Consider the following 24,477-nt stretch of genomic DNA (forward strand, 5'->3'; position numbering starts at 1 on the left):
ATTAAATAAATTCTGTTAAAAATTAGCATTAAATTTCTGATGAACTAATGTTTTCTGTCTTGACAAGAGTGTCACGTGGTTTATGGTTGTATTAGTCAAACCAGCCCCTTGTTTTGAAATTTCTTTTGTTGAGTTTGAGGAATTTTCAACTTTCTCTTGCCTTCAGCATCGATTGGCATGCAGTACCAACAGTACATAATTCATTTGGTTGCACGATAATATATGCTTCTATGACCAAGTTTGCATATGCATGCACAGACAGTGGAAATTTGTAATGACTTCCACCTGGTTCACAGCAATTATAAACTCCATTGGTTTCGGAAATATTAAAATGTGGGGGAAAAAAGCACATCTTTCAATCAAAACAACATGTGTTTACTACTGACATGCTCGCTTTTTTTTTTTTGCATGTAAGAAAATTTAGAAAGGAAACAATGTATTTATTGCTTTCTAATGATATTATTGCCTTATTTACCAACCATATATCAACTACTTTATGTTACAGAAACACACATAAGGGAGCAGAATTCACTAAGTTTCCCAGCTTCCCTTGCAGTTATGGAGTGAGTACATGACAGTTCTGTCCAATGAGATGTGAAACTGATTTCTGCTGAGATTTTCTGGGAAAGTGTTTGCATTCCAAACAGATGTGTGAAGCTGATATGATCACTTAACCTACTTATCTGACTTGGACTATACACATGTTATCTGGAGATGCAATGCCATCTTGCAATCATTGGACAACATGTATGTGAATGAGTTCCCAAATAAAATGGCAGGACAGAATTAACATACCCAGTTCACAGAAGTTTCAATTAAGAAATAACAATTAAAGCAGCTGCCTATCTCTTGACATTTCATATAAGAAAAAGAAACTTGTTTAAACCTTGATTAGTTGAAGTATCTGTTAGTTATAGCCAATTATATGCTAATACAACTTGTCACACTGGCATACCTAAGAGCTAGGTTTTGCCTTTTGTTTCCTTTTTAAATTAATTATTGTGAAACCAGTGATTGAACCCAGAGCCTTGTGCATGCTAGGCAAATACTCTACCACTGAGCTACATTCCCAATCCTCATTTCTACTCTTAAATATGACCATGTGCTATGCTTATTTCTTCTTCCTACTGGACCTATTTTTCCCAAATTACTCTTATCAGGCTCCTCTTTTGGAAGATTTTTCTACAACAACTTGTTTTTCTTAGGTTCTCCACGTATTTTGTGTGCCCCAATGACCCTGTTTCTGATAATTGAGTGCTAGATCAATTCCCTATCATAATTATCCACACACCTGGTTGGAAGGAGTGGTGTTAATGGTTTCCATAATTGTTTTACTCCTCTAAAATTCATCACATGTTGTTTGTTCACTTACAAGGAATAATCTCCCATGAAATTTATTTTGACCTAAACAATAACAATACGTGCAGGAATACGACTCAATCCTTTTAACTTCTCTGAGATACTGAATGACCAGACTGTCTCAATATAAAATCTTAATCATGAGTATGAGATTCAATAAAGGGGGAAAAAAAAAAAGAACACTAATTCAAGTAGGTGTGAAATGAAAGTCTGCAAAGTAGAACAATTGTGTTGCTATTCTCAGAAGAAGCTCCCCAAAGATGAGATCATTTCTGGTATAGGCAAAAATAAATGTTATTACTTCAATGTGGGGAGCCATTCTTGCATGTGATTGGGCACCTCCCTGATTCGGTGTGAGGTGTTCTGGCCAAACTGTGTCGGAGCTAATCCCCACCCTCTCCAGGTGCAAGAGCCTGTCCATGTGGGGGTGTGACTGACCATTGACCCTGAGACCAATCACTGACCCTGACCATGGAATGCTGCCCCCCTCCACCTTCATTGGATGGAATTTTTCCCTGAATTTCTTGTTCCCCAATAAAAGGCCACTCCCTGGCGTTCTCTCTCTCTCTCTCTCTCTCTCTCTCTCTCTCTCTCTCTCTCTCTCTCCTGCTAGTCCTGAGTAAGCCTTGCTGCCCCACCGGGTGGTTCAAGGTGAGAGCCAGAGGGGAGAGCCTTCTCGGACCTGGTCATAGAAAAAGGTAATTGAGTCTGTGTGTTTATTTCGATCTCACTAGTTAACTTCTATGCTACAAACCTCTTGAATGAAACCAGCGTGCTGGTCGCGTGGTGGACTTCAAGTCAGAACAGATTCAATATATTCATAAGTACCTTCATTACTCTTCAATGATCCAGGGACAGATTCTTGGTATGTAACTTTTCTCATCAAAGCCCTCATACAACAGGTAAAGATACAATGACAATTAATTAAATTTGTTGACCAAAATTTGAATTTTGCAGATTTAAATTCATGTTTATAGAATTTATATTCAAATATTTATCCTAGTTCCCTAAGAAAATCCTACCTAAAAATTAGTTTGATGTTTTTCTAATTTTATTCTGCTGATGAAGAGGGAAAATTGAGAGAAATCTGACACTCTTTTTATATTATTTGCCTCTCTCTCTAAATAGATCTAAATCATAGCATTGATAGTTTTAAGAAAATTTTAACAAAAAAATTTAAGAAACTCAAATCACTCCACAAAATTTTAAAGGCAAGAAGTAAATGGAAAATAAGATATTTACTAATCTTGCCAATGTGAAAAAGCTCTGAGATGCTAATATACTAAGTGATATATACATATTAAAGATATTAAGAGTCCTGGAGTTTTTTCAGATGTATGGAATTCTGAAATGACTAGTGGGAATCCTATTTCATCAAAGACCTCTTGGGTGGTAGACCAGAGAGAACTGTGGGCATCTATGTATTTTTTTTGGGGGGGGGCACAGGAGTTAAAATACTTGAATTATGAGGAGGAATAATGGCTGTCCAACAATATAGAAAGGGCTTCCCTGAACATTTCTTGAATGAGATGTCAAAGTTGAAATGCACAGGCTCCATGCAGAAACCCAGTTTGTAATTAGCAGAGTAGGATACCGAAAAGCACCAATCAGCTCTGCTGTAACCCAGTTCCATGCAGTTCCAAATCAATCTTTAACATAGGTGACTGTTTTAAAATTTGTAAAGATTAAGACTGCCGTCTGGGTCTATAACTGTCTGGGGCAATGAACTCTGTTCAGTCTTAGTAGAAGCAGTTAATGTTAGCAATGATGGAAAGAGCTGATGAGAAAGTAAGTATCCAAGCCAATAGACTTCTTCTCAGGAAAAGAAGGTACTCATACCTTTTGCTATAGTGAGGTGTGCATCTAAGGGAACATTTATCTCTCCACAAAACCATTTCATGGCTTTACATTGTGTACATTTTTTTTTTTGTATTGCTATTTGAATAGTGTTGATCAATAATTTATAAACTTTTGTTTTAATTTTGGAACAATAAAATGAATTGCCAGTTCAATAAAATAGGTAGGAGCCTGTCTTTCAAAGGTAACTTTTGCTCTCTAAAGAGTTCCTTTACTTTTGAAGAACATCACCTGTGACAGTATTAAATTTCCCCAAGAGAATGACTAAAGGGAGATTGTATTGGGAAGTTAATACAAAGGTCTTCCCACCCAACTTCACTGTCAGAATTTACTGATATTTGATTGAAAAGGCATTGTATTTCAAAAAATAAATGTTCCAGTTTCTCAGACTTTACATTCTTTTCTCATTCAATTTGGCAGCAAAGCAATTTGATAAAGACAAAGGATACACTTCTGATCTACCCAATATGCATAATGATATTTTATTTAACACCTAGCTTCTTTTTTTTTTTTTAGAGAGAGAGGAAAGGGGGGGGGGAGAGAGAGAGAGAGAGAGAGAGAGAGAGAGAGAGAGAGAGAGAGAATGAATTTATTTATTTATTTTAGTTCTCGGCGGACACAACATCTTTGTTGGTATGTGGTGCTGAGGATCGAACCCGGGCCGCATGCATGCCAGGCGAGCGCGCTACCGCTTGAGCCACATCCCCAGTCCACACCTAGCTTCTTGACAATGTCAACCATACATCTTACATACATATATTCTTACAAAATTTAATTTTAGTTCTTCAGTACTCTGTCACTAATTTTATGACATTCAGCAGGTTTTGTTTTAGTGTTTAACTTAATAGCTGACTTAATAATTTAGAAGACTCAAATAATCCTAGTTTACCTCTTACAAGATTATTCATAGTAATTGTGGTTCACAACATTCTTTCCATATGGATTATTTCCCTGGAACCCTATTTGAACTGAAAGACAAGTATATACTTTTTAAATTTTTCATCACAATCTAATAATGATAAATAAAAAGATGTGAATAAAGCCAAAGAAAGTTATAATTAAATACCCAAATACAAGATTACAAATATATATATTTTAGACTAGTTAAAATTCATTCCACTGTTCAATTTAATTTGCCACTCATTAATTTGCCAGAGTGTGATCATACATGTAATTTTAAAAACTGAAATTGTGTCAATATAAGTGTTCAAGTGTATCAATTCTATAATTTCATAGTGTCTATGTTTTATTGTACTCCAAATATTGTATTTTCTGGAAACTATTCTAGTAGAATATTAACATATTATAGCAGGGCTTTACCTCTTCTGTACTTAGGAGATTAGAATGCTAGATCTCCTATATTGTGTTTCTGTAAAAATGATTAGAAAAGCAAAGTAGCATAAAATTAATCTGAGCCTCCCCCTTGTTAAAACAGGAATTCTAATAAGAGGTTGTAGAATCAATGATCATATCAATGATCAGTAAAGAGGTGGAGACACAATTTCTAGAGTACTGTTTGTATATAAGACATCAAATTACTTTATATTAGTGACTGGCAAGTGCTTGCTGATATTTATAAGATATTAAAAATTTTCCCTGAATTTTGTTGATATTAAAGTTTATCCTCCCTAGTTTTTGTAATGCCATTATGCTGTTTATCTTTAAACACTTGAGAGATCATGACAGACTTAACTGATGCTATAAAAGTTTCTCAATATTAACCTACGTAGTGAGCACAAATACTTACAAATGCTCATAAATAATTTGACAAAGAGTTTCTTTGAATAGGTTCTAGATACTGGTTATCCAATATTACAAAATGGAGAATATTTTTCTCCTGATTTCAGCTTACTACACTTTTAGGTCAATGATCTTCAAACTGCCTTCATTCTTCACTTATAAGATTTTGAAAAACTACATATTTGTACACATAATACTAAGGTGTAAGGTGAAATTTTCCATATACTGCAAACACTTGTGCTTTTAAACAAACTGTCAAATTACTGTTTTAAAATTATCCAATTGGAAAATAAAGTCCATAGTAGTTGGACATTTACTTTAACTGTTATAAAATATATATGAATATTGTTCTTTAAGAGTCAGGAACTTCATTTTTCTCTGTGATTTTCTTTTATTCTGAATTTTACTTTGATGTAAAACATATTTATACTAGATAGATCATAATTATATATTTTAAGCAACACATATACATACATAAGTTAAAATTTAAGTTTTTTGTGCTCAATAATGTTTTAAGTGGTTAAAATCTCTTTATTATATCAATACACTTATTACAAGTTCAAAATCATCAAAAGAACATAAACTTTAAATTTTTGGTAATCAAAATCAATTTTAATAGGTTTTTAAAAATTATGTATTCCTTGAAGACTATTTTATTTTTAGTATGAGACTGTTTAGCACTGTTTTTATTCTATATTTATTTTTGATTAAGGTAAATACTGGAAAACCACATAAGAATGGATATTAAAAAATTACTTTGAACTCCTTTCATTTTATCTGGTGAAGATGACAGGATAAGTGCTCACCAAAAATTATTTTAATGATGAATGAATTAATATCCTTAAGCCATTTAAAAAGAAATGTTTTAATAAACACTTGGTGGTAACTTTCTGTCTTAGATATGGGTTCATTTCCCAGTTATTCAGGTCTTTACTTTCTTGGCATCCTCCATTGAAATTGTCCCTTGCTGCTTTAGTGGTTTTCAGAACAAGGCAATTCACCATAGCAGGGATCTGAATGCATGGAATGTGTTTTCTTTTATAAAGTGGGAAAAGAGAACCAAGTTCTTAGACTTACCAAGTATTTGGAAAAAAAAAACAAGACACTTGAAACTCTGGAATTGATATCCATAACTTTCCAATATTACACGTCTCTTCAAAAGTTTACGTATGTGGGGTTGGGGATAAAGCTCAGTTGGTAGAGTACCTACCTAGCATTCACAAGGCCCTCGGTTCAGTCCCCAGCACCACCAAAAAAGAAAAAAAAAAGTTTTCATATGTGGGCAGAGAACCCCATTTTGATAGTCACTGCTTTGGAAACTCTTGAAGCTCTTTGACCTCTTTGTATTTACAAAAGGATTTCTTTTTCTACTATGATGCAAAAGGAGAAAATCTTCCTCATCTCATCAAGACTATTGGTTTAAGTAAGGAAAAGTGGTCATGGGGGAAAAGATACGAAGAGAATGTGGAATAACCAAGAAGATCTCATTGTCTGGTCTGAAGCCATCTTGGTCTAATCTTTAGGAAAATGGATTATATCATATGAACCAAAATTCTTTGTGTTGAAATTCTCAACACAATAATCACATTTAATTATTAAAATGTTTCTCTTCTTTTTGATTGCTCATTACATATATGTTTCCTTTAGGGGCTTTATGATCAGTACCCTCCCACTTTATGAAAAGTAGCAGTGGACTGAGATAAGATTAAAATACTTCTATTGGCCAATAACATCAAATGGAAAAATAAATGTCAACAATTTTTAAAAAACTGATGAGAGATACCTATGAAGTTCAGACTTTTACTAAGAAACTTAATTCTGCCATAAGTTTTTGCTAAACTGTACTATGAATTATATATAGTCCATCATAAAGTATGATGTTATTTGTAGGTTTTTTTGTAGCTACCTTTATCAGGACAATGAGTTTCTTTTTAACTTATAATTGGCTGAAACTTCATTTTTCTATTATGAATGGGTGTTGAATTTTTCCAAATGTTTTTTCTACATCTATTGAGATGGATATACTTTTTAAAAATATTATTCTACATTGATTTGTGAATGTTAAATCACCTTTGCTTCTCTAGGATAAAATTCACTTGCTTATGATATATTATCCTTTTTATATCTTGATGGATTCAATTTGTTAAGAGCTTCTATGTTCATTCTATGGACAAGAAAGGTTAGTAAATTTCAGTCCTTGTAATATCTTTACTTGATCCATTCATCTATTGATGGGCATTTGGGTTCACTCTATAATTTGGCTATTGTGAATTGTACTGCTATAAACATTATAGTGGCTGTATTGCTGTACTATGCCAATTTTAGTTCTATTGGATAAATACTGAGGAGTGGGGTCACTGAGACATATGGTGGTTTCATTCCGCGTTTTTTGAGGAATTTTCACATTGCTTTCCAAAATGGTTGTACTAATTTGCAGTCACACCCATAATATATGAGTGTACCCTTTACACCACATCTTTGCCAGCCTTTATTGTTACAGATTTCACCCTCATCAGTATAAATGTGATATACCAGTGTGTTGTCTGGCCTGGACCGCAGATTCTCCTGTGTGTCCCCTGTACAGCCAGCAAAAGAGGGAGCTTTTTCCTTTGGGATCCAAAGCCTGAATAGTCCAGGTTAACTTGTCTTTGTGCCTATTTCAGTTTCTCTGGTTCAGGTACCTGGGAATTTTGTTTAGCTGCAAGGTTCCTGATCTCCTGTCTCCCAACTGCAGGAATGCTTCAGCGGGGAAGTGGGATACTTGCAGGTGGTGTGAGTTGGTGGAGGTTATGGGAATACATAGGGTGGTCATTTACTACACTAAAGCTAGCACATGCTTGCCCCAGATACAGGGTTTCAGTGGATGGCCTCCCATCCTCCTGCCTCTGCCTGGTGCGTGCCACTGCAACTGGGGATTGATATGATCAAAAGCAGGTCAACAACTCATGAATCATTTGTGATTTTGGAAATGACCCAAAGGTTAAGATTTGAGCAAGTATGAACAAAGACAAAATGGTTAAAAAAGAGAAGTGACACATGTATTATTATAAATAAATGAAATAACCCCACAGCAGTTAAGTATATAAGGCAAATAAAAACAACTCTTCTGATGACAAAACAATGGTTTAAATTTCAGACTATGGACTGTTAATTCCAGGAAACGTGAGATGGGAGATATATAGATTCAGAGCCCATTTAATTGGTGTATGAGCCATATACCAATATGAACCATAGTTGGTCATAGAAGTCTCCAAGTGTGAGAGGGTATAGAATTGTGAGAGATAAGGAATGACTAGGTCCACCATTATCTTTGAACATCTCCAAATCTTTGTCACTTGTTCACATAGTCTATATACAAGTTTCTAAACTGAGATTTTTCATTTTATAGTTTAAGGTATGTTAGATTTGCAAGTTATAAATGATTTATATAATTAACTGGAGTTTTATTTTACACATTCTTAACTTGAATATTTTTCTGAATTCTTTTACCAAAAATTAAGTTGTTTAGGTTGCAGTGTGCTTTTTTGCTGATACTATAGGTTACCTTATCTTTTATATTCAGACAAAACTCAGTACCAATAGATATTATTGAATTATCTAAATATTCTTGAATAAAACTTTAAACCAGTAAAGTACTTAATGAATGTGACTATATATCTAATTAATTACCAAGAGATACTTAATTCACATCCTGGAAGAAATAATAAACTTGTTATAGGACATTCATCCATATTGCAGAATTTTTAAAAATTAAAATATTGCAAAAGGCACAATTAGTTGCAAACTTTAAAACATTATTTAAAAAATTAATGAACAAAAATAGCCAAAGCTTTTCTAATGGCGTAATAATAAAGTGAGTTACTTTACCTTATATTGAAATAATATTTTTTAAAGATGAAATAAATACAGCATCACAATGTTGGCATGAGCGTAATCAGAGTAACAGAACATAAAAAATATGAATCAGGTAAGTATATGAGTCAGGTAACATATTTTTACGTTAATTTAATGCTTTAATTTTTTTTCTGTGCATTGCTTATACTTCATTAGATTGTTCTCATCTTCCTTACTGATCTATTCCCTGTCTTCTCTCCACCATCCATTGTGTTTTCCACTGTAACTCTTCAAAGTGTTTAAAAATGTTAATGGGAATGGATGATTCAAGTAAGTAGAGGAGAAAAACTAAGTTGTATGGTATGGTTCCGTTCTTAGATTCTGGACAGAAATTGGCCATCTTTCATTTTTGTGGATTTAGTATACTCTGTTGGTCGCTGACATAGGAAATCTTTATTTTATAAAATAGTTCTGTAAGAAACATGATCAATAAAGATGGCTTTCTGACACAAAAGATTGCTCTTTGAGATATTTTATATTACATGATGATCTGCTTAGACACAGAAAAAATAGATTTGGTGTAATCCGATATCTATTCCTGATGAAAACCTCTGAGCAAATTAGAGTACAAGAGAGTTTCTAATGTGATGAATGGCACCATGAGAATACAGCTAACATCATATGTAATGATGAAAGACTAGATGTCGTTCCCATAAGATCAGGAACAAAATAAAGATATCCACTTAAAATACTTGTATTCAACACTGTATTTAAAATTGTTGCCAGTGAATACATCAAGAAAGTAAAGTAAAAATATTCTCATTGAGAAGGAAAAGATTTTATGGTCTTGTGGTTTCAGCAAGATTTCAGGATACAGTATCAGTGTACAAATGTTAATTATATTTCTGTACACAACTTATGAACAAGTAGAAATTGTAATGAAGCAAATAATACACTATAAACATTATGGAATTCTTTGAGACACATCTGATGAAAGAAATGCAAAATACATACACTGAAAATCACAAAACAGTGCTGAAAGAAATTAGAGTAGCTCTAAATTCCATTATGTACAACTATAATGCACTAATAAAAAAAAATAAGGGGAGTGGACTGGGGATATAGTACAATTGGTAGAGTGCTTGCTTCACATGCACAAAGCCCTGGGTTCAGTCCCCAGCACCACACACACACACACACACACACACACACACACACACTAAAGTAGGGAAAAAAAGTAGATTTAAGTTAATGTAATGATATTCATTGTGGTTGACTAGGGAAAGCAGGAGTTTTAGGGAGGGGAATGAGAGGTGAGGAATATGTTCACTGTAATAATGTTGTCTTATGGATTTAAAAACATATTAAAATATCAAAATGTATATTTAAAATGCATATAATTTATCACATTCCTGTAGTTATGCTTTAAAACATTGTTATTTTATTATTACAGTTTTTAAAACTACAACTTGTTTTGTTTATTGAAGAATTTACCTTTAAACACTGGAACCAATACTTCAAAGCACCATTAACATGAACCCTACACTGCCAGCTTCTGAGACAATAATGAGACTCTTTAAAAGCAGCATTTTCCTTTGATGCTTTGAGTTGTAAACTTGACTGGGCATGACCAACAGCTTATTCTGGTGGTCATTCTGAGGAGTAATATTTTTATCTGAAATATAAATTGAAAGTGTATTTTCTGGATCAGAGGATGGAAAATATATTAGGGTTTAGGAAGTCACAATATTTGAGTTCATCCTTGGAGTAAGGAAACAGCCAGAGACAATATGTAAATGATTGGGTGTGACTGTGCTCCAATAACACTTTATTTACAACATCTAGCACCTAGTTCATTTTCTGTTATTTTCCAAATAGTGCTAGAATATTTCTGGGTTTTGAATTTTACTTCATTTTATCATACAGTTGTTTAAAATTTTGTAGTGAAATCTGTCCACATTTTTTTTTCTCCCCTTACAATATTATATAATTTTTTTCTATATTTTTCAGTATTTTGTATCTTACTATATTGAAATTTTGAATCAAATATAATTTGTTTAAGGGTATGATGTAAAGTAGAGCTCTAATTTTTTCATACGGATTTCCAAATGATTTAACAATGTTTCTTAACTCCATTGACAAGAAATTTCACTTTTGTATATATTATATTCTCCTATATGCATGGATTTTTCTACAGTGTCTATTCTTTGTAATTTATCTATTTATCCATTTCTAGTGAATAAAATAATTATATTTCCTTGAATTTTAGGATATACTTTGATTCTAGCAGAAAAAGGCTTAATTACTATTTTTCTTTGTTTTAGTTACCTTTTTTTAACAACTGTGAAAAAAAGAAAAGTCCTGATAAGAGCAATTTTAGAGGAGGGAACAATTATTTGGAGCCCATAGTTTCAGAGGTCTCAGTTCATAGATGGATGACTCCGTCCTAAGGGACTAAAATCAGACAAAATATACTGGCAGAAGTGTGTGAGGGAGGAAAGCAGATCAGGACTTGGTAATCAGGAAGCAAAGACAGCTCCCCTCAACTGGGACAAAATACAAGCCCCAAAGCACACTCCCAGTGACCTACCTCTTCTAGCCTCACCCGACTTACCGACATTACCACCCAGTTAATCCATTCTGCCTGCCTAGGTTATGATTCTCTGCCGCAGTCTGGCTGGGCACAAAATCACGAGCCACTCAATCAGGAACAAACTTTATTTCCAAAACTCCCGCCAATGCCACTCCACACAGGCTCCTGGGAAAAATGCCAAACGCCACACCATGTGGCTCCTCTGGGGACACACTACTCCAACAGGAAATCCCTCCTTTGGAATTCCCTCTTACTGCACTTCCCCAACCAATGGGAATTCTCTGGAGTCCCGCAAGAGCTCCAAAGTAGCAGGCCTAGGCAGACAGCAGGGGTCTAATCTCCAATTGAATGCACATCTTAACATAATCATTATCATCTCAATGGCTTGCTGGGGTCACCTTTCAACCAAAAATGCCATATGTCATTCCTACTTGGCTATGGCTCTCAGCATCTCCCCCCTTCTGTTTAATTAAACAACAAGCAATGTGGCTTAGGGACCTTGCCTGTTAGGTTGTTCAATACAACATATGGTTCTTACCCATCATTGGATGAGCTGACCTCTAGGCATCAGCCTCATGTCTTAGGTTGGTACCACTGCAATTGGATCATACCCGCCACTGACTACCGGTCCAGCATACAGCCATACTTGTGGATAGGCCTATGCACCAGTGTGGGGGGTTAGATTCTTTGCCTCACCTCTGTTGGCCCCCCAAATTTGGCCTTGGTGCCAGTGGGGGGGTGAGGCTCTTTGGCTTACCTCTGTTGCCCCCAAATTTTAGATCATCACTAGCAGAAGGGAGGAGGATTCAGAAATGCCACGACACCAAGCCAATTGACAGCTCCTTTGAAAAATTGTATCACCGGTGACACCATCAGCAAAGATACGCTAGCACTACCACAATTCACTGCACCAACAGATAGTTCACAATGCATACATAGTCCAGGCAAGTTCTGCAAGCAGTTCAAAGCAGAGGAATCCATCAATATGTCCATTTCCTCCCAAAGTAAATCGACTACTTGATTGAGCATTACTTGTTTAGTTATTATTCATTGATGCATCAGTTTATACAGCTTACTGTGATAGCTATCGAAGAAGCTGTAGTTTGGATTTATCTTTGTCTTCACCAGCACTGGGATGAAGATAGGAATTCTGGCAATGATGGTTAAAAAAAAAAATGTAACATTCCAGCAGTTACTAAGAAAACAATTTTCTGAACAATTTACATTATCCTGAACAGAATTATTAAATATAATGAAAAGGAAAGGTGAAAGTAAACAAACAGATCACTTAACCTCCTTATTTGTACACATATTAAAACAATCTACAACAGCCATTTACCCAATTTAAATTAACCATTAAAATCACATGAATAAAAAAAATTTTGGATCCATTTTTTCATGAGCGCTCCTCATATATGATATATGGACATACACACACACAGACATACAACAAAAAACACAAGTGTGCACACAAATGTACAACACATAAGACAATAGTAAAGGCCTTGTAGCTTTACACAGGTGAAATCTCCATTGCAATGTTTAAAAGCTCCACAGTCAAAAAATAAAACTGATCAGAAAAACATTAACCTAGGTCTGTATGAGCTCAAAAAATAAAATAGAACTTTATGATATGGAAAAATGCAATAATAAAATAGATATTCAAAAAAGCATACTGGTTAATCACTGTCGAAGATATAAGAATAGCCAAGCTGGAGCTCTGGATATCAGCTATTATGGATTTGAATCAAATCATCTTCTTTTTGGTCTGTAGAAATCGCTTTGGTTAGTCTCTCTAGAATCCAAATCGGCTGCTGTTCTCCCTGTGGAAACACACAAAGAGAACCCCGACTCCAGACAATCACTGGGTCAGGACCTTTCCATTATCCTTTTAGAATATCCTTCCAAAGTACCTTAGGCTTATATACATTTTTTGGATACATATGCCTTTCCACAGCACTAAGCCCTGATGAATCCAAACTTAAAAAGTTTAGAGTAAAAAGGGTTATTTTAAGTTTATCTTTGGGGGATATATACCCCTTTCCAATTCACTCTTTTTGCTTTAATAAGTACATTTTAATAGTTTGATGAGTTCTTTCAACTAAGCCTTGTCCCTGTGGATTGTATGGAATTCTGTTATGTGAGTAATGCCAAATGATGAGCAAAATTGTTTAAAAGAGATAGAAGTATAACCCGGACAATTATCTGTTTTTAACTGTTTTGGAACGCCCACAGTGGCAAAATTTTGTAAGCAATGAGCTATAATATCTTTAGTTTTTTCTCCGGCATGAAGGGAACCCATCAAAAATCCGGAAGAAGTATCAACTGTAACATGCAAATATTTTAATTTTCCAAATTCTGGCAAGTGTGTGACGTCCATCTGCCAAATATGGTTAGGTATCAGTCCTCTAGGATTGCCTCCAAGATTAACTTGTGGTTAAAAAGGTCACACAATCTTGACATTGTTTTATTATATGTCTGGCTTGTTACTTAGTTATATTAAAGCACTTTTATAAAGTATTAGTATTGACATGGAACCTTTTATGAAAATTTGTAGCTTCTTCTAGTGTTGAGAAAATATGTATGTCATGTGTAGTTTTATCTGCTAAATCATTGCCCAAACTAAGGGCTCCAGACAATCCTATATGTGCCCTCATATGTCCGATAAAGAATGGATCTTTTCTGTCCCAGATTAGACTTTGTATAGTGGAAAACAAAGAGAAAACAGTAGAGGAAGGAGAAATCCTACCAGCATCTTCAAGGGATACTATAGCATTAACTATATACTGACTATCAGAAAATAAATTAAATACAAAATCTTTAAACATCACAAAAGCTTGTAATACTGCATGAAGCTCTACCTTTTGAGCTGATTGTTTGGGTACTAAAAATGTAAAAGTTTGATCAGGGGTAACTACTGCTAATGTACCATTATTGGACCCATCAGTGAATATATTTGGAGCATTCATGATAGATGTTTTTCTTGTCATTTTTGGAAAAATTACAGGATGCAATGACCAAAAAGACAATAAAGGATTAGATGGTAAGTGGTTATCAAATGAAACATTAGATTTGCACATGATTATTGCCCAAGTATTTAACTCATTATCTAACTCATCAATTTGATCCATAGTATATGGAGTCATAATTTTATTGGGAGAAATTCCAAACACTCCCTTTGCTGCTTTTATTCCTTTGAGTTTTAATTGTCCTACAGCCTCAGGATACCTAGGAAGAATAGTGTTAGGAGAATAAGATAAATGTATCCACAATAATGGACCTTCTTGCAAAAATACTCCTGTAGGAATATTTTTTGTTGGAAGTACAATAAATAATAAAGGCAAACATATCAATTCTATCCAAATGCATATTTTCCATATATGTTTCAATAATTTTTAATGCCTTTCTTGCTTCAGGCATTAACATGCGGGGTGAATTTGGATCTGATGGACCTTTTAGGATATCAAATAAAGGTCCCAACTCTCCTGTTGGTATGCCTAGATAAGGCCTTATCCAATTTATGTCTCCCAATTACTTTTGAAAGTCATTAAGTGATTTGAGTTGATCTACTCGTATTTGAATTTTTGGTGGACGGACCATGGTTGAGGATAATAGAACTCCTAAATAATTAATTGGAAAATTTAATTGTACTTTATCTATTGCTATCTCTAGATTATAATTTTTTTAAATAAATTTGTGAGTGTGGCATAACATTCTAGCAATGTGTTTTTATTTTTATGTGCTAATAATACATCATCCATATAGTGAAATATTTGTAGTTCAGGATTTTGATTTCTAAGTGGCTGGATTGCTTTGTTAACATAAATTTGACACATAGTTGAGCTGTTAGCCATCCCTTGGGGGAGTACTTTTCATTCATATCTCTGATCAGGTCCTTCATGATTCAGTGCAAGGATAGTAAATGGAAAACATGGACTATCCTCAGGATGAATTGGAATTGAACAAAAAAAAAAAAAAAAAAAACAATCTTCAATATCTATAGCTAAAACATACCAGATTTTTGGCAAAGCAGACAATTGAGGAATCCCTGATTGAGCAGGTCCCATAATAACCATCTCATTATTAATGGCTCTTAAATCTTGCAATAATCTCCATTTACCAGATTTCTTTTTGATGACAAAAATGGGAGTATAATGGGGAGATACAGAAGGTTGTATATGTCCCTCCGCTAATTGTTGTTTGACCAGGTCATAGGCTACTTGTATCTTTTCTTTACGTAGGGGCCACTGAGGAACCCATACTGGTCTTTCTGATTTTCAAGTAATTTTGGTTGTCTCAGTGGCCCCTTCTGAAAACCCAATCTATGTCTATTTATTCCTTGATCTATTTGAATTGGTTCTGCTATACCTTGTTCTTGTTCTCCTAATCTTTTTTCTTTCCTAAAACCTTGTCTAGCCCTAGTAGTGGGCATGTTAGGATTGATGTTATTTGTTAATATCAAACCTAATTGATCTAGGACATCTCGTCCCCATAAATTTATAGGAAGATGATCCAATACATATGGTTGTTTAGTTCCTTCACATCCTTCAGGATCCTTCCAATCTAATACCATTGCACTTCTATGGGGATTAGTTGCCACTCCTAGGCCTCAAAGCATTTGAATGGCTTGTTGTAATGGCCAATGTTTTGGCCATTCTTGACGAGATATGATGCTAAGGTCAGCACCTGTATCAAGTATCCCATTAAATTCATGTCCTTGAATATTTAGTTTTAGCATTGGGCGAGAATCTAAATTTAAAGACAGCATAGCCCAATCTACACCTATGGAGCCTAATCCCCTGAAACCTCTTTCTGCAGTACGACTGGAAAATTTATCATGCAGGCTGGGTATTATTAATAACTGTGCTATTCTATCTCCTGGTGAAATTACTGATATACCTCTTGGAGAACTAGCTATAATTTTTATTTCACCTACATAATCAGGATCAAGTACCCCAGGACTTATCATAAGTCCTTTTAGTGTAGAAGAACTGCATCCCAATAATAAGCCTATTGTTCCTTGGGGAAGAGGTCCTTTTACTCCTGTGGGAATGATTTGAACTCCTATCTCTGGAGTTAGTACTGCTCTGGTGGGGGTGCAGATGTCCAACCCTGCGCTCCCTCTGGTTTGTCTGATGAGGGATTTAATGGATAATGTGTCCTGGGCACTACCCTGATGGTGTTGCTGGGTTCCTCCATTGCCCCATATATTTGTGGTTGTGGGCCCTGGAGCATTGGGCCCCCCAGTCCGTTTTTTGGCAATGGAGCCGGATGCTTTTCTCCAGGATATCGTGGGTAAACACCTGGTCCTTGTCCATTTTTTGATAACGGAGTACCTTCTATGGTGGTTTGAGAATGGCATTCATTAGCCCAATGTATCCCTTTATGGCATCATGGGCAAATGCCCAGTATTCTACTCCTTTGATACCTAGTTTTGTTAAACCCTCCTCCTATGGGGCAATTCCTTTCAAAATGTCCTGTTTGTTCACAATTGTAGCATGTTTTTGGCCTGGCATCTAAAGCCTGTTGTACTGCAGCTGCCAAGACTTGCCCTTGTTCATTAATGTCTCTACATAATTTAATATGTGTGTTTAAATCTCCATGTTTCCATGGTCTAATGGCCTCCTTACACCATCTGTTCACTTGTTCAAAGGCTAGCTGTTTAATTAATGGCATTGCTTATTCAGTATCCCCAAAAACTCTGGTAGCTGTTTGAATAAGCCTATCTACAAATTCAGCGTAAGGTTAATTAGCACCTTATATTACCTTAGAAAATTGACCTTGTAAATCTTCAGGTCCTTGTAAAGTCTTCCATGCCCTAACTGCATCTGCAGCAAATTGTGCATATATAGCAGGATCATATTCAATTTGTTGCCATTGACCCTCATAAGGTCCTTTTCCTAACAACATATCTAGATTTCTTTGAGGGTAACCGGCTGCTGCATTTTGCCTAGCCGTCTCCGTGCAAAATTCCTCATTGGCAACCTTCCATAACAAATATTGCCCTCCATTTAGCACAGATTTACACATGCTAGCCCAGTCTGCTGGCATCATGTCCAAGTTGGTAATGGATTTGACCATGCTTATAGTGAAGGGTGTTTGGGGACCATAGGTTGTTACAGCCTCCTTTAATTGCTTCACTGTTTTGAAATCTAAAGCACAGTGAATTCGTTGCCCTCCTGCCTGGTCAAGTACAGGCCATGCTACTCTTTGAGGTCCTGTCTCAGGATTCCATCTATCAACTACGGGGGTTGAGGGCCACTCAGCTGTCTCTATAGGTAGAGCTGTTGGTTGAATTATGCCCTTTGGTGATAGAATGGTGTTAGTAGCAGCCTCCTTTTGTATCTTTTTCCCTAATAGCCCATTTTCCTTTAAATTTTCTTCCTCTGTCTGACTAGCTCGAGAGACCTTCTCTTTTGCTTGATCTAAAATCTCTTTCTCCATGGTCTGAACCTCTAACAATTTACTTAACACTCTTTCGGTTTTTTACTAATTTCTAATCTACTATAAAGATAATGCAACCCAATAAGATAACACAAAACAAAACCGAAACAGAATGAAACAAAAATGGAACAAAAAATTATTGTATCAATTTTCTCTTCCTCAGGGCTGAACAACGTCAAACCTTGAGCCAACCACTTTTCCCAGTTTGCCTGAGAAAGTTCTAGGGATAGGCAGCTTGAAACAAAAACAAAATAAATCAAAACAAAAACACATTGTTTTTTGAAATGGTCACCCATTCTCCTGCCTTCCCTCAGGGGCAAGCAATTTCACTTACCTCCGAGCTTTAGGCGTTCCCCGCTCGGGCCGCCAAATGCCTCAGTCTGGCTGGGCACAAAATCACCAGCCACTCAAGCAGGAACAAACTTTATTTCCAAAACTCCTGCCAATGCCACTCCACACATGCTCCTGGGAAAAATGCCGAATGCCATGCCACGTGGCTCCTCTGGGGACACACTACTCCAACAGGAAATCCCTCCTCCGGAATTCCCTCTTACCGCACTGCCCCAACCAATGGGAACTCTCCAGGAGTCCCAGGAGAGCTCCAAAGTAGCAGGCCTAGGCAGACAGCAGGGGTCTAATCTCCAATTGAATGCACATCTTAACATAATCATTATCATCTCAATGGCTTGCTGGGGTCACCTTTCAACCAAAAATGCCATATGTCATTCCTACTTGGCTATGGCTCTCAGCAATTCTCAAAACCCAATTATTTTACTGTTCACACATGAACTTCTGGGGGGATGCTTCCTATCTAAACTTTAATGCCCCTTTTCTGAAAAGTATTGTTTTCATCATTTGTGGGCTTTCAGTGCTGTTGTGAATCAGTTTTCTTTTCTTTTTTTTTTTGTATTATATATTATTTTATTGGCTGATACTTTTTTTTACAGGAAACTTAACCATTTTTCTGTCAATTTTGTGTGTTGCTAGTGTATTAAATTTTCTTAGTGGTCATAATAGTTTTTTTTTCATATAATTCTCTTAGATTTTATAGCTAAAGAATCATGATGTATGCAAATAGTGAGACATTTGACTCCTTATTTCCTGATTTGATTGCTCACCATTTTCCCACTGGAGAACAATAGAATGCAGGATAGAAGTGGTTTTAGTAGGCATTTTTTTTCTTGTTTATGTTATAATTAGTACCTATGTATGTCTTTGTATATATATAACACACATATAAGTAAATATATCTCTCTCACACAAGATTTAGTTTTCTTTAAGGAAATACTTCTTAAATTTCCTACAAATTATTCTGATGAGGATTTCAGTCCTTAAAATATTCTATGCTTCCATTCAGAAATAATAAAAATTAAAAAATAAAACAACAATATTTTTCTTTTATGTTGAGTAAATTTTATTTTGTTTTTTATATTACTTGTTAAGTTTATTTCTTATATTAAGATTATTGCAAAAATATTATATGTGAAATCATTATGGTGTTATTACTATTTTGTGATTGATTTTCTTCATATGTTGTAATGGGCTATTTGAGGTTTATAGAAGAGCTAATGATATGTGTGTATATATATTCTTTTCATGTTTAAACATAATAAATTCTCTTTCCATTGGTTATTTAATCATTTTGTGGGATGTTTTTATGTAGACAGTACAAGCAGTCAGAATTTTGTCTTCTCTTCAGATAATTTTGACTTGTATTATAACTCTTTTTTATTTATTGCTTTGACCAGAACATTTTCAGTAATAGTGTAGATGTTTAGCAACTTTGTTTTGTTCCATTTTTTATAATCTTATTCATACTTTTTTATTTTATTAGTACTACCTTTTGGCTTAGCCAGACATATGTCCTAATCATAAAGAAAATTTCATTTTCTTTCCATTCTGTTTAGGATTTTAAAAATAACCCTGGTTATTACTGACATAATAATTTATTTATTTAATAATATTTATTGATATATATTTTTTAAAAAATTTGACTTATTGATAATGTGGTTTCTTAAGTGATTTCCTAATTTTGAGGCATTTAAAAAATATTTTTATTTTTTAGTTGTTGGACACAATACCTTTATTTTACTTATTTATCTTTATGTGGTGCTGAGGATCAAACCCAGAGCCTCAGCCGTGCTAGGCAAGTGTTCTACCACTGAACCACAACCGCAGCCCCTTGAGGCATTTATTTATCTTTTTAAATCACATATTTGGTTCCAACATGTAAACTATTTAGTAAATTGCCTTATTTTATTTGCATGATCTTTTATTTGGCTTTTGTGTCTGTATGAATTTTTTTGTGTAAAATTGCTCCAGAGTTTTCTCTTGTATAATTTATTGTGCTGGTTTTTGAGTATTAAAGCTATGCTATCTTTATAAAACGATTGGAGAAATTTTTCATCTTTGATTATTGAACAAAATAATTCTAGTATAATTTTCTGCAATTTTGTTTCTGGGAAACAGTTATGCATCAAAGATAGTATATGATTTTGTGTCCCTAACCCTGAAGTCAAAGATGAATTATTTAGATCTACAAATGAATTATATAAATCTATTTATTTAGATCTAAAGATGAATTATATAGTTCTATTTGACTTGGACAGTTACCAAACAGTTAATATTTTGCCTAGAATTTTTGGAAATAACTGCATGTCACTTAGTAATTTCAAGTATTTAAATCAGGTAAAATGTTGAATATTCATTGAAATATCTTTCTCTTCTAGCCTCTGGGAATCCCTAGTTGAAATGCTCCACACAGGTTTTGGTTAAGTTTGGCTCTGTCATTTCACCAACCCATGTTAAAATGTTGATATTTAGATTTAACTGAGAGATAGAGGTCTTTATGTCCTTTCTGGAATTGGTGCTTTTATTTATTTTTTTGAAGGTCTGAATGTGCCTATACATGTTATATTTAAGTGTTTTGGTTCTTTGATTTCTGAAGTTGTGTTTTGAGCTGTGCAAAGAAAACAAAAACAAGACTTATGCTTTAGGGCTTTACATCTTTCAGGATATCTCACAAGAGACAAATGTAGTTGGTAAGTATGCACTATGATTTTTGAGATATATTGTAAGATATAAAAAATAGATTAAATAATTTAAATATCGATATAAATATATAAAATAATTAAGGAAATATTATATGAAATAATACAAAGGAACCTACATTCATCTTTCCCAATTATAAAATTCTATATGTAAGAAGTAATAAGAGTTTTTTTTTTTTTATCAAAGGACAAACTGGATACCCTCATACTTTTAAGAGAAATGTTATTCATTATTTTAAATTTTCACATATTAATATTTGCCAAGTAAATAAAATACTGCTTCATACATGAAATGATTTAAGGTAAATAAATATCTTACGCACTTCTGAATTTCTCTTACTTTGTTGTTGTTTCTGCAAAGGAACCAGCAGGGGTTCAGCCAGGTCTGAGATGTTTAGATATGAATTTTGTCACAGAATTGGTGATAGATGGTATTTATTGTTGTACTTGTGCTTCTCAATGAAAATATTTCAGAATAAAATATCCTTTTCCCAAAGGAGCTGAAAGTTCTGTACTAGTGCCAATTCCCAGTTCTTATCTCCAATGTTTGCCAAGGTATAAATAGGTCCTCCAAATTCAGTGTTGTTTGCTAAACATTTTGCTTCACAATAACTCTATCATCACTTTACAATAACAAGTGACAAATGATCCATTACTGTCAAAGGGAAGGTTTTTAAGTCACTTCTTAACTTCATTTATTAAGGATTTTGAAGGCAATCAGCAGAAATATGTTTTTTCTTGTGTTTATTCCTAATCTACAGTCTTTAGAGATGTGACAATTATAGATTATCTACTACCTGTTGTGAAACCTAGATAAGAGGATAATACAAGTAATTAGCAAGATTTGCACACTACTAAAAGATAATGTTGTTTCCTGACGTGTTGAAGCTGCAGAATGGATTTATATTGATGGCATTCTATTTCTGTTTCATCCCTGAGGATAAGTATTTTTTTCTAATCCTGTTTAGATCAGGATGAAGTTCACAGGTATATTCCTGTCAGTTAGATACCCAAACACTCCAAATGAAATGGAGCTTAGTTTGGATTAGCTCAAGATCAAGAATTTAGATTTTCATGTAGAGAACAGTGTTGTGAGGACATCTCCATCTGTCTAACAGATCTTTTTTCTTGCCTCCCCTCATTCCTCTTTTTTTTTTCTTACATACATTGTTTTTTTTTTTTTTTTTTTTTTTTTTTTTTTTTTTTTCCCTGCTCATCAATCCAAACAGAATAGAATTGATGAGGTTTTCTTTATAGTATGCCGGGGCTTGGACTAAAACACAATAGAATTTGTACCTTAAAGATTCTGTAAGCATCATAAATGAATTTTATTTTAAGAAAAATAGTCTTTTTAAAGACTAACTTCTACACTTCTGCATAATTGGAGTGAGGAGCTACATTCTGAAGTCATGGTGCTGAGACACCTTTGTAGACATCCAGGTTGGGCTCAGTGTTTTCTTTCTGGTACAGGATTAATGTCCTTCTCTGCAGCCTCGTGTAACATCTGGTCTTATTTTGTTTTCTCTTTCACAAGACTGGCACAACAAAGCAAAACTGTGAAAGACAACTTGCTAATGTATTTTTAAGCCTCCTAAATTCTCTAAGGAAATTCTAATTCTTGCAAATAAGTGGTGTCCAGTAGTAATACTCGTGTTCTCATCAGTATGTCCTCAAGTAGGGAGCAAAAAGTGTGTGTGTGGGGGGTGTCTTTAAACTGGAAAGTAAACTAATTATGCAAGGCATCTTAAAATGAAACATGTGTGAGGCACTGGGTTTAATCCTCAGCACCACATAAAAATAAATAAATGTGTCGATCTACAACTAAAAAAAAATTTTAAAAAAGTGGTAAAGAGCTAATTAGTTTCATTCTAAGATGCCGTGCATAATTAGTTAGTTTACTTTCCAGTTTAGAGACATCCCACCCCCACTTTTTGCTCCCTACTTGAGGACATATTGGTGAGAACACAAGTATTACTACTTTTAAAACAAACTTAAATAATACAGGCTTCCCTCCATTCAAAGAATTCACAAGGATTTATATAAAGTCAAGATGCTAACCTTAGAACATTTGCCTCTTATTGACGATGTTAAGTCAATGTGACTGCCTTTTTCTTTCAGGGTGTTGTCTTGAATCTTGAGTATCCCCCCAAAAGTTCATCTTTTGAAAGCATGATCCCCAATGCAGCAAGGTTTAAAGGTGAGGTTTTGACAGTGATTAGGGCTCTGACCTCATTGGTGAATTAATCCACTTGCTGAATTGACAGATGAATGGACTAATGGGTGGTAACTCTAGGCAAGTGGGTGGAGGAAGTAGGTCACTGAGGACAGGACCTTAGACTCTATCTGTCCCTGGCCCCTTTCCCCCATCACTCCTTTGCTTTCTGGCTGCCATGTGCTGAGCAGCTCTTCTTTGCTATGCCTCCTGCCATGGTGTTTTGCCTCACTTAGGATCCAGAGCAATAGATTGGCTTGACCATGGACTCAAACCTCTGAAATCATGAGGCAAAATAAATATTTTTTTCCACTAAATTACTCTTGTCAGGTATTTTGGTCAGATTGATGACAAACTGGCTAACAGACAGGACAAAGAAAATTAGTGATATTTAGATTTTCTGGTAATATATTATTTGCGTAAATTTAATTTGTGCTTTTAAAGAAAAAGTCACCTTGCAAAAGTTACTTCTGTATAAATAGAATTAATGCTAATTCCTAGGATTTCTAAAAGCTTTTTTGTTCATATTCAAAGTCTATTGAATCCTCAATTACTCTTTCCTGTGAACTTTATTTGATAGATTTTTTTATGATTTGACAAAAGTCAAGAAAGATTTAGTCGAGTTTTACAAATGCAGGTTGCATGAAATTATGTTCTATTTTTTACTAACTTATTTGATAGAGATGATACATGTGAACAAAGACCCTCATTTACTTATTTTGAAAATAAAAAGTTTCTTAAATGAGTACCAGAGGCTCTAGTTTATGTTTAAGCACAAGCCCATTTTAAAAAATTTAGTCCATGAGATAAGGAATCTTGCCTTGATTGCTATAATGAATGTTAACACTGTGTTAATAGTATAAGCTGTCAAAAATTGCTACTACTAATTTCTTTTAACAAAAGGTAAATTGTTTGATACACAACTACACACAGATACAGACACACAAGCATACACATGAGCACACACAGAAACACACACAGGCTTATTATATTATTTGTTGTATTATTCTTTTTGTATTACTATTGTGGTTATTTTATATTTTGGTTAATTGCTGTACCTAAAAACATTCTGTTTAGGAGGGCATTTTAGTGGAAATCACAATATGGTATGACAAATTGAGATAGAAAATAAAATTGAGATGTCACAGAAAGATCTAGTAAAGTCAACATTTCTATTCCTTTGTAGTGTAAAGGAGGAAAGTGGTTAAGAGAGGGTAACAACAACTGATCAGGAGGGCCTTAATGTTCCCTCCAGTTTGAACAACTTGTTGATAAGCCCTAGATTTTTCTTAGAGATTTTCTTAGAGTTTCTAGAAAACTGATAAATGGAAAATTTCTACCTACCACTTTCAGATATATGTAAATCTTTTAAAAAGCCACCTGCTAGT

General features: G+C 34.5%; 1 long non-coding RNA gene across 1 annotated transcript in view; it reads right to left on the bottom strand.

The window, feature by feature from the left end:
• Positions 1-23,007, bottom strand: part of LOC308654458 — a 1,408,498-nt gene extending 1,385,491 nt beyond the window's left edge. The window contains exon 1 of the long non-coding RNA XR_014023276.1: positions 22,980-23,007. This is a non-coding gene — a long non-coding RNA (uncharacterized lncRNA). The remainder of the gene's footprint in view (positions 1-22,979) is intronic.
• Between the last annotated feature and the right edge of the window lie 1,470 nt (positions 23,008-24,477).

The sequence above is a fragment of the Spermophilus citellus genome (assembly GCF_964194105.1).
Source record: "Spermophilus citellus genome assembly, chromosome: 1".
NCBI classification, from domain to species: Eukaryota; Metazoa; Chordata; class Mammalia; order Rodentia; family Sciuridae; genus Spermophilus; species Spermophilus citellus.